Here is a 13,226-nt window from a genome sequence, read left to right as displayed (position 1 = left end):
GAGATGAAATGAGGAATAGATGTGTTAAAATTGTTTTATGACTTCCAGGAGCTGCAGCAGATCTGAGCAAAGCTCTATCTGTGTGTAGGGTAACACAAAGGTGCTAAAATTCTGGCAGCTTCTAGTGTTGGTCAAAGTGTGCAAAACAGAGTCAGATGACAAAATGTGATGCCATTCTTAAGCTATCCCAAAAATAATATTTAGATATTATATTGAGGAGTCTCTCAGTCAGACTGAGCAGTCTGTTCTTGGAACCTGACAAAGAAGGAAGACCACTCACCTACTTCATCTTGCCTTGTTATATTAAGTAAATAGGAACAGTAATTCTCTAGATCAGTCAGGAAAATATAGTGAGAATAGTTAAGTATTGTTTTTCTGTAACTTTGTGAATCTTTCCAGCTGTGTTACTTTTAATATTTCCTGTGAGCTGAAACTTGGGTGTTTACTATAAATAGATATTTAGTATTGTTATGTTCTTTTATTATTTATTACTAAATATATTTAAACTTCTCATTGTGGCTGGTCTTTTTGGAAAATATTTAAGTTTTGATAGTATTTGCATATATTTATTTGATGATAACTCTGGGCACTTCAGAAAGCCTTCCTGTTTGGTCAGTATTACCATGTGTATTAATATTAGTTTCACTCATTATAATTAGATACCCTTTTAAGAGCTTTATAGTAACTGAGTGGTGGCCGACCTGACAAAGAAGGAACACCACTCACCTACTTCATCTTGCCTTGCACTATTAATTAAGCAGGACCAATAATTCTCTGGATCAGTCAGAAAAATATAGTGAAAACAGTTATGTATTGTTTTTCTGTAACTGTGTAAATCTTTCCAGCTGTGTTATTTTTGATATTTCCTGTGACTAAAACTCTGATGTTTACTGTAAACAGATATTTAGTATTTTCATGTTCTTTTATATTTATTAAATACATTTAAACTTCTCACTGTGGCTGGTCCTTTCAGAAAATATTTAAGTTTCATGAGTATTTGCATATATTTATGTAGTGATAACTCTGACCAGTCCTGAAAGCTTTGCTGCTTGGTGAACATTGCATTTGTATTAAAATTAATTTCACTTGCATAACTGGATACACTTTTAAGAGCCTTATAATAATTGACTGGTGGCAATGAATCTACCTTATAATCTGGGCAAAATTGGAAGAGTGGATAATCTGCGCCAGCCTTTCCCAGGTGTGTGTGTGTGTGTGTGTGTTTGTGTGTGTGTGTGTGTGTGTGTGTGTGTGTGTGTGTGTGTGTGTGTGTGTGTGTGCGTGTGTGTGTAAAAATTAAATCTCAAAGAGTGTGTGTGTGTGTCAGCTACTTGGAGCAGGGACACAAAGCACTGGTTTCACAGAGAGATGCTGGAGGACTTAACCTTACAACTGTGTCAGTGGGGAGTGTTATTGGGGACCTTGAGGGAGACAGATACAGAAATCCAGACCCCAGACTGAGTGTCTTCCCTCTGTTCTCTTAAGGGAAATTTTTCTTAATGCAGGGAGGTCTGCATCTAGAACTACTGAGTGTATCCATTTGTATTCCAAGTGGACTCCCCTCTCCAGTGTCAGTGTGAGGATTGAGGCACCTTCATTTCTCCTGGATTAGCTGTCAGTACCTCCTATCATCCTAGCTTTCAGGGTGTGAAGTATTGTCATATACTAAAAATTTAAGACTGTCTGCTTGACATTATAAAAGTATTAAGCTAATGATATGTCAACAGTTTGTATCATCCAATTTTGTCTGAAAAAAATGACTTAACCAGACCAAAACCCCTTTGTCCAAAACCCCTTTGTCATGCTTGAAATTGACTGCTGTGCCTGCTGACCCATATTAAGTTAATGAGGTCTAAACAAACAAAGTTAACACTCACCATCTCTTATTACAGCTCATCTAGCCCTCCTGTATAGTCTAGAGCAATGCTGCCCATCCTTTTAGGGGGTAATGTTTCCCAATATGTGACAGCAAAGGCTTCTTTTACAGGAGGAAACCCACACAACCACAGGGAGGACGTGCAGACTCCACACAGAAGGCACCCCAGCCGAGAATCAAACCGGAAAACCTCTTGTTGTGAGGCAACAATGCTAAACAAAAATCAGCATATCAAGGACTAAATGAAAAAGTAGGTAAACAAGAGCTCATCTCATCACATGCATGGACAAAAAAGTATTATATGAATTAAAAAGTTACAGATGTGCATGTACTTCAGACGTTAGCTCACTATGTACAAACATTCCCCATAAGTTCATAAGCTATTGAAAAGGTAAAAGCATGATCTCATATACACTCTCACAGTTGCAATGAATAATTAGGTTCATACTAAGCTACCTGCCCTTGCAAGCCATTTTAAGCCTAGCCAATTATTGCTTGTGAGACTCAAGCCCTGCACCCTGTGTTTGTACGGCTAACACCTTAGCCATTAGGCCACCCTCCCAACCCAATAGAAGAATTTCAATAGTTATGCCATTTACCAGGTTTCTTTACTTCTTGACCTGGTGAATGTGAAAACAAGAATGAAAGGTACTGCATAGGGTCCAGTTAGGATAGAGTCCATTCAACAGAAATGATTGCAACATATAATACGTTTAGAGGTATTAAGAGCTTGGAAGTGGAAAACTGTCCCATGAATAACTAGGGTCACAATTATTACTGACACTGTAGAGTCTGAGTAAGTAGGAGAGTCCCCTGAAGCATGCAGCAGGATTACAATAGCTTTTAACTCTGGAGAATCTAAGTGAGCAGAAGTATCTCATTGTAGATGTTCTGAATTTATTTTTTCAAAAGTTGAATGTTAACAGCTAATTGTAATATTGTAACTAATTATATTGATACCAGGCTTGTTAAACTTGATTTCTGCATTAGTAACTGTATTTAGAGCACAACCTAGAGCTGTTTACTGAATTTCCTGTTTGCACTTATTTTTAAAATTGTTTTTTTTTCTCAAAACTTGCATTTTATCTGTCTTTGGCCTAGCACTCTTGTGTGGGGTCATTTACTGCACTGTTATAATTTGTTGATACTTGTGAAACTCTGCTATCTCTGAAAAAAACAAAAAAAATCTTGCTTTTTTCCCACTTTTCTGAGATTTAAAAAAGTTCAGTTACAGGCTTGCTGTTCTTAAACTGTTTGTAAGTTTCTTTGAGGCCATTTTTTGCTTGGGCTAAAGGGAAGTCTCTCTGTTGATCAGTGGCAGTGAAAAACATTGAGCAGCCTGCCTACCCCTGTGGGAGTGGTTACTGACTTGAAACTGTAGTTTTATTGGCCATTTTGGGTCAATTCCAAACTCCTTCATCTTCCTCTCTTAAAACGCTCTTTTGCGCGGTTTTGCGCGGTTTTGTGCATAGTGCAACAGCGGGCAGCGCCGCCTAATTGGGTTTAAACTATTCCTGGCTCCACAAAGTCTGTTCTTCACTTTTTCCCTTAGAACTGCTCTATCTCTCAATTTAAACACCATATTCTCATTCTAAGGCCCTTCACTGGTCCAATTAAGTAATCCTACAAGTTAGCACTATTAAACCATAAGCACTACTTACTCTTATACTCTCTACGATTACCCTGTCCTCTATTGGTCCATCTTAAATTCAGTTTCCCTATATTACTCTAGCATGTCCAAAGGTCAGTCAATGGTTTCCTCTCCAGTCCAGCTGGTGAATCTGGGAATTTTGAGGCAATGTTACAACTGTCTCATGTACACAGACAACCCTCTCCTCCTCCAAACAGGTTCAAATATATGTAAGAGATGCAACTATTTAGCCAAACTGGAGGCTGAGCTCTCTCATCTCAAAACTGGTGTAACCAGTCAGGAGGAGAAGGTAACCTCACACAACACAGTTCCAGTATCATATAGTCCCACCACATCAGCGAACCAAACACATAAATACACAAAAACATACTCGGAGGCTCTAAATAAAAATCTCAAACAACACCAAGGAATAATAAGGCAAAAGCCAAAAAACAACGCCAATTCCACAGAAAGGTTTAATACAGCTTAGCGCCTCGGCATAATAGCCTTCAATGAGCATAAATCACAGAACACACCCACTCATATAAATACTGCAATCAATTAAACAATTACATTAAATTGATCAATCACATATATATCAAAATTTAAAGAGAACAATACATATCTAAGAAAAACTACTTTATATAAAATTACAATAAGCTTTTCCAATTCACTTCTAAATTTAAACCATTAGGTGACATAGTATTATATTTTAATATATAAATAGCTTCTTTAAACAACAAAACATTTTTTATTAACCTATCATCACCTTTTTTAACAAACACTTTCTCAAGAACACAACATTCAAATACATCTACATTACCATTATGAACTTCTATAAAGTGAGAAGCAATTGGACTATCTAACATACCTCTTTTTATATCCCTAATATGTTCTTGCATTCTCGTTTTAAATTTTCTTTTTGTCTCCCCTATATAATAGCGTTTACATGGACACTTAATACAATAAATTATACCTACAGAATTACAAGAAAAAACATTATTTGGTTTATAAACAATACCATTAATTTTATCAAAATATAACTTTACATATTTACATATATTACAATGGCCACAGGCAAAAGTACCATATGTCTGTATACTATAGTTAACCTGATCATTTGGTGGAATATAATAAGCCTTTATCAATTTATCTGATAGGTTTTGACCTCTCTTAAAAGCTATTTTAGGAATATTAGGAAGAAATTTATAAAGATTCCTATCAGATATCAAGAATTTCCAAAAATATTTAATAATATCCCAAATTTTATTACTAAATATATTATAGGTAGTAACAAAATAAATATCTTGAATTTCTTGATCAGAAGCTTTTAAGTTATTATTCTTTATATTAGTATTTCTAATATTTTTAACATATGGCAAAAAATTATAGTCTTCTCTATTCCAATTGACCCTTAATTTATCAGCATTATTATTATCATTATTGTCTAATAATTTATTAATAGATATATTCAATATCTCCATACTATAACCTCTCTTTAAAAACATAATAATACAATCATAAATATTTTTTTCTAGATCTATTTCATTATTGCACAGTCTAGATAATCTAATAATTTCTCCATAAGGAAAAGCTAACAATGTATGTGAAGGGTGACAACTAGTTCCATAAAGGAAATGATTTCCATCAGAGAATTTACGATATACTGTTGTCTGAATCTGATTACCTGTTTCTCCCAGTAATAAGATATCTAAATAATGAACTTCATTACCAAATTGTAGGCCATCAAAATGTAAATTAAATCTATTATTATTTAAATCTGAAAAAAATTCATAAATATGTTCAAAACCTACGCTACAAAGAATAATCAAATCATCTATGTAGCGGTAGTAAAAAAGAACATAATTTTTAAAGAATTTATTAGTATAAACATACTCTAATTCAAATTTGGCCATAAACAAATTTGCGTACATGGGGGCAAATGATGCTGACCCTAACCTTGAGCAGCATCTTACCCTCACCTAGAATGATGCCACAGTACAAAGACAAAATGATCGATTTTAACAATTGGCTAAAATTTTGGTGTCATTCAAAGGGGATCCAGTGTCTGTCAGCCTGGGATGACATGCTCGACAAGCCACGTTGCTTCGCTAGGGACGGCTTGCACCTGTCACCACTGGGCTTTCGGATATTGGCAAAGGCTCTTGCCACCCCCATAGTGCCTTTTTTAGGCAAGGCTCAAAAGTCAAACCCACCCCCATAGACAGCACAAGGAACAAGAAACTAAGGGTAATGCTGCTTAACGCCAGAAGTATTAACCTCAAGATGCACGCACTCGAAGCTCTCCTCAGTATGGAGAACATCAATATCTGTGCAGTGACAGAAACCTGGTTCAAGGCTCCAGAGAGCACCCCAGCACTACCAGGCTATACCTCATATCATGCTTTTCGGCCCCAAAACCCGGACTGAACCACAAAAGGAGGGGGAGTTTCCATATTTATCAAGGATATCCACACCTCCAGGTTAGTGGCATTGCACGAAGTATTGGAGACCATCCATGTGCAACTAACAATGGGCAAGACTGCTTTTCAGTTTATAGCATCCTACAGACCACCCTCTCAAAGTCAGGAATCCCACTCGGCTTTCCTGAAAACATTGGAGAACATGAAGATCTCTCCGAACACCATTATATTGGGCGACTTCAACTACCCAAACATTGACTGGGAGCACTATTCAAGGCCCAGCACCTTAGCCCAAAGGTTCCTGGAAATTATAAACTCAAATGCTATGGAACAACTAGTCACCACTCCCACAAGAGGGGACAACATACTAGACCTGATCATTACCAGCATGGGGACTGTATGCTCCACACCAGAAGTATATCCCTCATTGGTAAGATCAGACCATAAATTAATTTCACTGGATGTCCACATCCCGACCCCACCCCCAGCCCAGAAAACCACAGTGAAGAACTTCTCAAAAGCGAACTTCTCACTTCTCAAAACCGAAGTGGAATCCTTCAAGGCCCCAGGGCCAGTGGAAACTACGGCCCAAACTGCAGAATCCTATATAAACGCATTCTACGGACATCTCCAGGAATGCATGGATCATGCTATCCCAAACAAAACCAAGACCCAATCATCCAAAGGCAGGCATCCAGTCTGGTGGACCCCTGCCATAAATAAACTGTACAACAGAAGGAGGAAGCTACTACATGACAGAGCAAAATCCCTAATAGGGAAGGCATCTCTGATCAGTACTAGCAAAAAATTACGATCCCTCATAAAATCCTCCAAGGCCAGCTTCGAGAGAAACATTGCACAGGACACCAAAGACAATCATAAGGCTTTTTTCAGTTATGTTAGGAACCTAGGATGAACTCCCAGACTTGCTCTGAGTTGATTCTAAACGACAAAAAATACACTGAACCCACATACATCGCCAATATCCTGGCAGACAGGTTCAGTGCAAAATTTTCCACCCCCTCCCCCACAAAAGAGCGAGTATCTATCCCAGCAGAGGGCTGCCTCCCAAACCTGATGCTCAGGTGAAGGCTGCCCTCTCCAAAGCAAAAAACACTGCTTCCATGGGACCAGATGGTGTCCCAGGTTGCGTCCTACATGAACTCCAAGAGGAACTAATCCCTCAAATAAAACAGCTATACAATCTCAGCCTCACTACAGGATATGTGCCCACAGAATGGCGTACAGCAACAGTGGTCCCACTCCACAAAGGTGGAGCCTCTACGGACCCTGGAAACTATCGCCCCATAAGCCTGACTAGCTTAGTCTGCAAGGCTATGGAGAGGATCATCAGGGAGCTCATAAACAAAGACATTGGGGACCTACAGACACTAGATCCTACCCAGTTCGGCTTCGTCAAGGGCAGATCCTGCCTTTTGAACCTGGTTGACTTCTTCGAAACAGTCACCAAAGCCATAGATGAAGGGAAGGTAGTCCACACAGCCTATCTGGACCTTGCAAAGGCATTTGACACAATACCCCACTCGGGCATCATAGATAAGCTATCCAGCTTAAATATAAACCCCTATGTCACAAGATGGGTCGCAAACTGGCTCAAAGACAGAACCCACAGAGTGGGAGTTGCTGGAGCCATGTCAGACTCGAAACCCGTCACAAGTGGTGTCCCACAGGGTTCTGTCCTGGGACCACTCTTGTTCGGTATATACTTTTCCGAGGTACAGGCAAACGTGGGAGGACTATGGCTCACCAAGTTCGCAGACGACTGCAAACTGGGCACCATAATCGACTCTCCAGCTGACACAAACATCCTTCACAAAGGTCTCACAGAGACAGATAACTGGTGCCAGCACCATGGTTTAAAGCTAAATGCCAAAAAATATATAGTCATACCCTTTGGCAAAAACAATGTGCCCACAAATTACCACATAGGCGGAAACCCATTAAGTGCAGAGAAAGTTATTAGGGACCTGGGGACCCAAGTTGACAGCAATCTCTCCTTTGAAAACCACATTGCCAAAGTGGTTAGAAAGACCTTCTACATAGCCCACCTCATCACGAAGGGTTTCACATCTAGATCAAGAGAGGTAATCGTGCCCCTTTATTCATCCCTCATTAGGCCCATCATAGAATACAATGCCCCTTTTGGGATGTACCTTACCCGACACCTGCAGCAATTAGAAAGACCCCAAAAGTATCTCACCAAGAGGATCAAGGGTCTCAAACAGATGCCATATGCTGCTCGGTTAAAAACTCCAGCTCTACTCAGTTGCATACCGCCTACTTTGAGGCGATCTATGCCTGACATACAAAGCTATGTCAAATCCAGAATTAATGGACATGCTCCACCTCAGTAAATCTAAATCCCTTAGAGCCACACGCTCGAGGGACTTGAACCTCAGCACAGAAATAAATAGAACTTGCTGGAGGGACAGGTTCATAACCCAGAGGCTCACTTCGCTCTGGAATAGAATTCCAGTTCATGTGAGGCAGAGCACCTCACTGAATCTCTTCAAGAAGAATCTCGATGGGTGGATGGGGGATCGTAGGTTTGTCCCAGGGATGACTCCCGTGTCACTATTAAACAGATCCAAAATAAGAAGAGGATGATACTCCACAACTGTTGTGGAGTATCATCCTCTTCTTATTTTGGATTTGTGCTTTTTTTGGGAGGTGATACCTTACCCTGACAGTGTTCTTTTCTTGTTGAACTATTAAACAGAGGCACAGTAAACTAAACCTTAAAAAGGGCACAGTATACTCAAATCAAGGGGTGGCGTAAGCCATACAGAATCAGGCTAGGCTTATAATTGCCCCAGGGCAGATAGCCTAGTATGAACCTATGAACCTATGAACCTAATATCTTTTTTAGTGCATTAAATGACAATCATCGCAGTTTGTTAAATTAATGTACTAGCATTGTTTTGTATTTGTTATCTAGCCTTTTTCTAACTGTATTGGACCTGAGAACCTTCTATAGGAAATAAAATAGAATTCTAGTTCGAGGAGAGGGATACTCGGAAGGAGTCATTGGCCTTGGATGCGGTGAATTTTCATTTTCATCATTATGCATTTCAACCACCTTTTCACCTGGTGCTGCGGTAGTGTTGTCGCCTCACAGCAAGACGTTGTCACGTTCGATTCTCAGCTAGAACATCTTCTGTGTTGAGGCATGCGTGAATGGGCGTGCCTTCGTTGAAGGTTGTGCATCAGGGCTGGTAATTCGGCACGTAAAAATCCACTACCAAACATTAGCAGACCGGCGTTCCGCTGTGGCGACCTCTAACCGAGATAAGCCGAAAGACACAAACAACATTAGAGCCCTAGGAAATGTGGTTCTTAATTATTTACATTCAGAAACTAAGGAACTGGGTAGAAACCTCAGGCTAACCTAAATTGAAAAAGGAAGGTTTGGATAAGTTAATGAATAAAAAAATATTATAATAAGAGTCACTAGGAAGATAAAGTGATAGTTTAGGAGAGGAAATATTATACCAAGGAAGCCCTGCAGTAATTGGAAGAATTTGTTTATTATTCAAAGTTATCAATGGGCCCTACACTTTAATTAAAGCAGAACAAGATTATTTTCTGGAATAGCTTATAGAACAGGAGGTTATTACAGAACAACTTAGTAAACAAATCAGGGTTCATTACTCCAAAGTTCAGATTTACCACATTTTCCAAACATACATAAATCATATACCCTACCCCTGAAATGTTCAATATTCTTTTCAGAAAGTACTCACTTAGAGAACCTTCACTGGAACACAACGAACTCTACTTGAAGCCTTTATTACGTTATTTCTTCTTCTTGGTGGTGCTTCTGTTTCTTTTAATTTGTTTCTTAATTCACTGCAAAACCTTTTTGGGTCACCACTGAATTTGTTTCTTTGCATTTTCCCTTTATATTTATCTACATACCTTCTGAATTTTTTCTTGTTGTGCTGATATTTTTAGTTTATCAGAAATAGTGTATTATAAATCCTGGTTTGATATTTTGTATAGTTTTTAGCACATCTATCTTTCTAAGTATTTTGATGATCTGTTCCCTTTTCTGTATTCTTCTAACAGAGATACTTCTTATCTTAGTTGCTTTGTAGTTTTCTTTTTTTTTACATTTATATGGCTGCATTTTATATGTTCCCTTTCTTTCATTTGTTACTCTGTTTTTGAGATAACAATGTGCTGTCAGTTTAGCTGCACAGTAATATATCCTATAATATCTGTTATCACCTGAAATTCTCTTAGTAGTCCCAGTTACTATATACTATATACATCTGCTTTACCAGTCTAACATTTTAAGTCTTATTCACTTTCTACAAGCTGTTTCTTATGTCTCTCTTAATATGTCTGCCATTCTGTATTAAATCTTCCCAGGTCTTCCCTTAGATCATTATTTGCTAGACTGGGAACATTCTTTTTGCTCTATTTCTTGCTTTCACTTACTGTGTAACTCATGTGAGTTCCTTACAGAAGGTTGAAGAACATCACTCTGTGGTGTATCTTCTTCAGATGTATCCTGCTCCATCTGCTGCTCCTCTATTAGGGAACTCATGAGTCCATCATATTACATATTATGTAGTGTTTACACACTAAATCCTTCACTTTACAGATGCTGTAACACTTAAATTTCTATTTGTTATATTTTCCATTTCACTAAACTTTTTTTTCAATTGCATTCCACCTTTGTTGTTGTTGTTTATCTTTCGGCTTTTCCCGGTTAGGGGTCGCCACAGCGGAACTCCGGTCTGCTAATGATTGGCAGTTGGTTTTTATAGTGTCGAGTTGCCAGCCCAATGCCCAACCTTCAATGAAGGCACGCCCATTCAACGCATGTCTTTCGAACACCCACTCGACCGCTGGGAGGACATGCAGACTCCACACAGAAGGCACTCCCAACCCAAGCCGAGAATCGAACGGGAGAACCTCTTGCTGTAAGGCAACAACGCCACCACTGTGCCACCATGACAATACATTCCACCTTTGTGATTTTTTTAAATATGAACTTTATCATGTTCATAGGGTTCATAGGTTCATAGGTAGGTGCTAGGCTATCGGCCCAAGGGCCTAAGTAAGCCTAGCCAACAAAGTTCCCTGTCTTACACCAACCCAAGAAAGTTAATTTCCTGTGCTCCTGTTGAGCAGAGCCACAGAAGTGATCCCCAGGATGTATTTACTATTTCCCAACCACTAATCAAGATTTTTCTTGAAGAGTGTTAATGAGGAACTTTGCTTGACATAGATGGGTAGCTTGTTCCAGAGTATGGGAAGTCTCTGGGACAGGAATCTATCCCTCCAACATGTCCTGTTTATTCTGGTGACAAGGTTGAGGTTCCTAGAGCGTGTAGCTCGGAGGAATTCTCTGTGTGTCTTTGCCTATATTTCTCTTCAAATGACTTTGGAGGGTTATTTTCCATATTGATTTCTATGGCTTTGACCTCTAAATTATCATCACACTACAATAAATCTCTTTTTCTTTGCCATGTCCATATTTGTTTTTTAGAACATCTGACAGCCTCTATTTTTGTTTTTTATCTTGTCTCGCTCCCTTTTCCAGTCAGTCCAAAGTTTCATCATCTAGATAATGTTTTGTTCTCATCTGTTGCATTAAAGATTTTAAATTATCTACATTTTTTACAGTTTTTTATTGTTAAAGTATTTTTCTTTTGTGTGATTTCTTTCTTACTCTTGCTACATATCTTCCTCAACAGCCCACTTTTTGATTCTATGCCTCTTTCTTGGCCTTTCAGGTTTTTTAGCTTTTGTGAATAACTACATTCTACCACAGGATGAACATCTTCAACCCCAGCATGGCCTAATCCGGTGGCAGGAATTTTTCATGTTCTAAAAATTCTAAACTGCCTTTTTTCCAGCCCTGATACTAGTGTGTTCACCAGGATTGAACACTGTACCCAGAATTTATTTTTTAACTTACCTTACTCCACTATACATAAAATGCAGTCTATATATCAGTGTTGCCTTGATAAGATTTTATAAAAACAAGGTCTAACACAGGCAGATTCTCACCAAGTCTTGATGATGAATGCAATTCCAGCAATACTACTCTCCTTTTCTTTGTGATTCCCTCTCTACTTCTGGACTCCTAATACACTGCCATCGGAAGCATGATGCCTGTTTAGATGGTTATTGCAGATCATGGGGTTTATAGATGAGAAACTTTAATAGTTTGTACAGATGACCTCTAAATGTGAGGTCTAGCCAGGATCTGAAATGATTTATGGACTGTTAGCAGCCTCCATGTGGTACTTGGATCCATCCGGTCATCTACCAGAGGTATGCACTAAGCATTTGGGTGTGCCAAATGGCATGAATTCTGTCCTCCTTATGCTTCTCCACTCTCACAAGAGCATGCTTCCCAAGTTGCTCATGCCACATGTGACTGATAGTGCCATACCTCTCAAACTCTTAGCTCAAGAAATCTGGACAAAACCAAAAATAATGGGGGGACAAAGGCCCAAAAAAAAGGACATATTTTAAATTATTGCTGTTATAAACTTAGAAAGTTGCTAGAATATAAGGTTTTGCATTAGCATTCATTTTTTGAATAATATGACGTGTGAAACTCCAATGTCTGTCATTATTTACTTCAGTTTTCAATGATTTGACAGAAAAAAATCACAAATTTTATGAGAAACAGACCAAGAATATGAGGCAAAAATCTGGACAGTTGAGAAGTATGGACAGTGCACTCAGCAGCACTACAGGGGAGTTGTTACCCATCTATATAGATATGTGATCAGGTTAGAAAATGGCTTGGCTCTTGAGATGTGCTAGAACAACAATATTTATAAGGATCATAAATAATAGCGGTCCCAGTACAGACCATTATGGAACTTCCAAGGATATATGCTCTGGATTAGGGAAGAAATGATGTATTGTTACCCACTAGATTTTAGCTGAAAAGTGGTAATAAATCATCTATCTGAGCAAGCTGAGAGTAGCTGTAACATGACAGCTCATTTATGATCATAGAGTGGTAGATGGATTAAAATGCCCCTGTTAAATCTGTAGTGTTATTCTCATTCAGTTTTCTAGCATCTGCATTTTATGGGGTATCATTTGTAGGGAAGAGGATTGCAGTTACCGTGATATAACCCTTCTTTTAGCCATGCTATTGTGCACTTAGCAAGCCATATTGAGATAGATGAGAAGTGTTGTGTGAACACCACTCAATGATTCTTTAATAACAGTGACAGTAGAGAGATGGGGTGGTGTGAGGACAGGAACATTGAAGGGGCCTTGTTTCCAAACGTTGTGT

Source organism: Protopterus annectens, chromosome 8.part0, assembly GCF_019279795.1.
Source record: "Protopterus annectens isolate FY-2018-M chromosome 8.part0, PAN1.0, whole genome shotgun sequence".
NCBI classification, from domain to species: Eukaryota; Metazoa; Chordata; order Ceratodontiformes; family Protopteridae; genus Protopterus; species Protopterus annectens.
This window is presented reverse-complemented; position numbering follows the sequence as displayed.